The 6000-nt window shown below is 38.7% G+C and overlaps 1 protein-coding gene and 1 long non-coding RNA gene across 3 annotated transcripts in view; both read right to left on the bottom strand.

The window, feature by feature from the left end:
- Positions 1 to 6000, bottom strand: part of LOC135217513 (U11/U12 small nuclear ribonucleoprotein 48 kDa protein-like) — a 251591-nt gene that overhangs the window by 200564 nt on the left and 45027 nt on the right. The window lies entirely within an intron of this gene.
- Positions 4398 to 6000, bottom strand: part of LOC135217070 (uncharacterized) — a 40866-nt gene continuing 39263 nt past the window's right edge. The window contains exons 2-3 of the long non-coding RNA XR_010315037.1: positions 5475 to 5671; positions 4398 to 4578 (exon numbers count right to left, since the gene is read on the bottom strand). This is a non-coding gene — a long non-coding RNA (uncharacterized LOC135217070). The remainder of the gene's footprint in view (positions 4579 to 5474; positions 5672 to 6000) is intronic.

Below are 6000 nucleotides of genomic sequence, written 5' to 3'. Positions count from 1 at the left end.
GTATTTATCTTCAAGATTAATGTAAGTTATCGTATTTAATCTTAAGTCTATATTATAATCATTTATAGTTCATAAGCTCTTTTAGATTATAGTACTTAATTTTTTAAGTGTTTTTTATTTTATCTTTACAATATCTTTTATATCCATTATTCAAGCTTGTGGCCATTTCTCTGGTACTATTTCACAAAGCGACACGGGCTGAGCCCAGAGAAGGGATTTTGACGAAGGAAAAATCTATTTCTGGGCAAGGGCCCGTGTCGCCCAGTGAAATCCCACCCTTCTTTTGCTACCCACCCTTGGGCCCAAGCTTGACAGGCTAACTCCAAGGATGAGCGGTAGAGGCGCTGGTGGTGGCGTCGGGGGCGCTAGTAGTAGTCGTAGCTGGGAGCGGGCCTTACATCGGCCCTCTCAGGTAGGGGGATTTCGAAGAAGGATGGATCTAAATGGTAAGAGACCGCCGTGGTAATGGTTTCACTCGCCCCAGAAACCATACCGACACCTTTTATATAAGATGAGCGAGTCAGAATATTCTCACATTTCCATTTTAGCTTTTTCTCTGGTATGTTAGCAATAATTACCTTAGAAATGTGTGCTAAAGGGACATTTTCACTGGGCGACATGGGCCCTTGCCCAGAAATACATTTTTTCCTTCGTCAAAATCCCTTTTTTAATGGCCCTAGCATCAGGTGCCAGAATATCTGAACTCTCAGCTCTCTCTAGAAATCCAGGCCGTGTTGAATTCCTCCCGTCAGGTGAAGTTCTGCTATCCCCCGATTGGCAGTTTCTGGCTAAGAATGAGGACCCACAAAACAGTTGGACTCCTTAGAAAATTCTTCCTCTCACACAGGACACTTCATTGTGTCCTGTCGTTACCCTTAAATCCTTTCTAGCCAGAACTTCCCAAAAATCTTCAGGCCCTCTGTTTATTAGAGAAAGGTGGGACAATTTCTCTAAAAGGTATTAGACAGCAAATACTGTACTTTATTAAACAGGCCAATCCGGATTCAGTCCCACACGTCCATGACATCCGAGCAGTGGCTACTTCCATTAACTATTTTCAAAATATGAACTTTGAGGACCTGAAGAGATATACGGGTTGGAAATCTCCAGCAGTATTTAAACGCCACTATCTCAAAAACTTAGAGGCCCTTAAATTCTCAACAGTGGCTGCAGGGAGCATAGTCTCCCCTGAATAATCAAGTTTTTACTAACTACTTAGCCCTTTCTGTTAATTCTTTCCCTAATACTCTCTCCTTCCTACCTGACTCGCTTGTATTCCCCACCAACCTCTCTCTTCCGGGCCAGGCTGGGCCTTGACCATCCCACCACCGGAACATGTATATGGTATTGAAACTTCGGTTTTGAGACCATATTGGTTTTACGGAACTGTATGTACATACCCGTCTAGATTGCTCAGATACCATAAATGTACATTGTCATATTATATTTTCTCATTTTTACTAGTTCTAAGTCATAGTTTAAGTTCTAGTTTAAGTAGTATATAAGTAATTTTTGCCTTGTTATAGAGCATTAAATTTAATTTTCAAATGAACCTTAGGTTTCATTAACCCCCTTTTTATACATTGGTTTGGTATCTGTTTAGCTTGGATGGGAATTCTCTGATACTTTTTCACCGGCAGACACAGGTCGAACCCAGAAAAGGGATTTTGACGAAGAAAAAATCTATTTCTGGGGGAGGACCTGTGTCGCCCGGTGAACCCAGCCCTTCTCCTTCTTCTGCTTTCCCCACCCTTAGCCAGTCCAAGCTTGGTGGTCTATTCCAGGAATGAAGGACACGCGTGGGTATTAGTAGTAGTAGCGAGAGGAAGGTAGGTGGGGTGGACGCTTGTAACGGCTCCCACCGTGGAGGGATTTTGAAGAGGAATCTTCTAATTGGCAGAGGACCTGTGAGTAGTGGCTTCCACTTCGCCCTTATACTTTATACCGACGCCCCTGGGGGTGCTCGCACTGAGGGTAGTAACTTCAGCATACCATGCTAGCTTTTTCTCTGGTATAATTAGGATCTATTTATACTTGGAAAAATTAGCTACAGGGATTTTTCACTGGGCGACACAGGTCCTCCCCCAGAAATAGATATTTCTTTCATCAAAATCCCTTTTATGAGACAAGTGATTGGTTCCTCTATATAAGTTATTATTTGATTAACTGTCTCTTTTTGTCCAAAACGGATTTTAATGTGTTTGAAGGTTTATAGAATTTTCCTTTGATAAACATGTCTTATTTGGCAGGAGGTAAGATAATGTTTTGTATACCCATAGATGGATATCTTACAATTACGCTAGATACAGATCAATGTTTTTTATAACTAGAAAGGTATCTGTAAGTGCGCTTATCCGCCCTGTACTGAAACTAAGTTACGCTACGACAATTAACTCGTTATTGCCAATTACTGAACCATACTCCGGACTTCTCAATAGGGAAGTTCGAACAACAACGGTGAGTCCGTAAATACAGGATATTACGTGGACTAAAGGAATAAAAACAATGTAAATGGCTGGTATTCTAATTTTACGGCACGTACAGTCGGGCTTAATCCACCACAACTTATAATAACTTTTAATATCAAAACTACGGGAACCTGCTCTGATTACTTGATACGGTCGTGTGATTCATAGGAAAATTCCTTTTTAATTCAAAAAGGTGTTTGGCATGAATGATCCAACATCCCTCTCCCCCCTCCACTAGAGTCGCTTATGTGGAATGTGCTTTGCTTTCAACACTCGGCAGATTTGACTGACCCTGACCATTATACTAGATGGCACAGTAACCAAGTTTGCTGAAGCACGATGTGTTTGTTTCTGATTTTTAGCAGATTTACTGTTTACTTGTTTCTTTTTATAATAATGAGGATTCTTCTCTTTATTATCATCGACAACGTTTTGTGTGTTTTTAGCATTATGTTGCTGTTGGTTACGTATAAAACAACGAACGTAAGAATGACTTGAACTATTATGAATTGAGCAATTACTATTAAAACAAGTTATCTCTACTGTGTTATTATTAACTATATGTACTTGCTGTGGTTTACTTTCATTCTTTGCTAAAATTTGAAATAGTGAGGGATCCAGGTCAGCACATTTAGACATATTTTTGTTAATTTGTTTATATGAATGTTAAGTATGTTAACCTAATGAAAGTTTTTACAGACATCTTATTCCTTGCAATCCAGCCGTATTTTTTTTTTTTAAAGTTAAGTTGAGTCATAGAGATTCGATTTTTCTAAGCATATAACTCAAAAAACTCAAAGCTAAAACTGCCATCGGGACCTTGCAAAGGAGCCATTATTGTCCTGACCCGAAATGGTGTTACCTCTAATTTATCCAGATTTGTACCGGTGTTCCACTTGTTTTTGTGTGTATTCTTATCACTACTGTGCCTAACGACCCTATCCGTGCATCTGTATAAATACAGACGTCCACTGCGTAAACGCATATTCAATGTTTAATATGATTTGTTACGTACAGAATTGATAATCACCCAAAATGATAAGATTAACACAGTATATGATTATGATATTTCAGGAGAACTTCTGAAAAAATAAAGTTGACAAAAACTCAAAGATAAAAACTCGCAGTAGCGAAGTCCCAATGATGTAGATAATTTCTGTAAAAAAGTAAGATTAAGAATGTCACGTAACTTCAGCCACAGGAACAACGAAAATTCAACCTGCAAAGGAAACACTCAAAGTTACTCCAAATGAATAAAAAAGATTGTACTTAGCTTGATTTGGTAGGAAGTCACGGCGTTTCAATAATGACACGGCCTTGGCCCTCCTTCTCTGTTTAGCAGATGACCCTTGTTCTTAGCTTCGGTATATAAGAGAAAGATCTTGCTGTTTAGGTGATGTCATGGAGTTTAGCTTCGATGTCGCTTTTCCGCAGTGACCTGAATTCTCAGTTCACGTTCTGCTCGTTCAGTGTTTGTTTGTTGAATGGTTCGTTTCCCGTTGCTTTATTCGTGGTGATCTGATGCTGCAGACACGTCCGGTTTGTTTCTTGAAGTGCTGGGAACGCTCAATAAACGATGATGCCTTCTTGAATGATTCTAAATGAGAGACATCTCTTACAGTTAGGACGAAGCTTGCGTTGCCATAGGAAGCAGACCCGTCCGGTTTGTTTCTTGAAGATATGCACTGCTGAGGACGCTCACTAAAACGATGATATGGTTTCTTGAATGATTCTTGATGTAAGACATATCTTACGATGCCATAAGAGACACTAAGTTGCTTGAAGAATCTCTTGCTTTCGCCGTCGTTGACTTCTGATATGATACATTATTCGTTATTCTTCGGAAGACGTTGAAGAGTTATCGCTGTAGCTGCCACCAATAATGTAGGGCTGATGCCTTTGTATAATAAGGCGCCCTGTGAGGTTATTTAGACCTGTGATAATTTATGCTAAGGTCGGTTTGTTATGACTCTCCATCCTCATTGGAGTGTCTTGGGTTTCGATGATAATTTCTAAGTCAGTATCTTCTTTGGGTATGAAGGCGGAGATGTTTCAAACTCATGATGATAATTTCTAAGTTCGTTCAGTATCTTCTTTCTGATGTGAGGTTCTATGGTTGAAACAAAGAGTACATAAATATCTGTATTCTCGAAGTCTACATGTTGAAGATCAGATAAAAATGTACAGGTCTGCCAATGATGATGGCTAATGAAGTCTGACTACAAATCTGGTTTTACAAATAATAAAGTGAGCAGGACAGTAGCTCGAACATACGAACACACACAGATGACATATATTACAAGTCATGTAGCCCGTCTAGGTTATAGGTCACTGTGGTTGTCTCAAGCAGGAAGCTTTGACAACCGTTTACAAAACAGTAGATTTGATGACCACAGATGACGACAAACCAGACACTGACTAATACAACACGTCATCTTAGCCTACTTTACCTTATCTGGTCTGATCATTCCTGCAAGCAAACTGGTGACCTCTTGGGGTCATTGGTTTTAATTAATCATAGTTTTAGTTTTTATATAGGAATAACATTCCATATTTTTTATATTATGTAACACTACATATGTTCCAAAAAAACCTGCAAATAGCTTGTTTTCCCAAAAATAATTTTCATATAGGTTCCACATAAAATCCCGCAAATCGCTGAGTCCATGAATCGTGAGTCCTTGAATTCGGGGGTTGACTGTATTAGGTGACAAAAGGAAACAATAAAAGGCAATGGACTATCTAGAACACGATTCACATGCAGTCATCCAATTTTTTTTTTATAGACAACAGCATCCACAGTTTCTTGAAAAAATAAATTTCTTACAATCTTGGTCACATACTGAGAAGACAAGAAAAAATAAGTAAAATCAATTACGTTCTAGAAAAAGTTATTCAAAGTCAGAGGAGCTCCATAATGAAAACTTAGAACACCTTTAAACAAAACTATTAAAAACAATACGTACAATATTTTAAAACCGTCAATGAAACCTAAAAACACCTTACCTGATGGGCATATAATAACTTTCCTTCAGCAATCCACTTCCGTGTCTTATCAACAGACTCTGGAAACTGTAAAAATATGCTTTAAATTTTCCATCGCAGCAGCATACTGGGAATGACGAACATACTCCTCCCGGCATTCGTACAGCTGCTCACTTAATTCTGGAACTCTCACTAAGCTTGTCTCCATCTCTGTTGATCTGAATAATGTAATACAACACAAATTAGAGTAACATTTATACTAACCTAAATTTTCCATAGCATCACAAATTCAGAATAATTTACATTTCTTCTAAATATACGAACATGAAGTCTGATTTGTTACTGAAACTTGGTAACAAAGTAGTAAACAAGTGACAAGGAAGCTGGGAGTGGGACAGCCCACTTGCTTGACTGTCAGATTTATGCATGTAAACCTGTAAATCATCTAGTATTTACAATTTACTCTAGGATACAGAACTTCATCAGTTGTACGAAGACTAATTCCTCAGATCCTAGGTTTGGTCTCATGAATCATGACTGGAACACT

The sequence above is a fragment of the Macrobrachium nipponense genome, chromosome 7, assembly GCF_015104395.2.
Source record: "Macrobrachium nipponense isolate FS-2020 chromosome 7, ASM1510439v2, whole genome shotgun sequence".
NCBI classification, from domain to species: Eukaryota; Metazoa; Arthropoda; class Malacostraca; order Decapoda; family Palaemonidae; genus Macrobrachium; species Macrobrachium nipponense.
This window is presented reverse-complemented; position numbering and strand designations above follow the sequence as displayed.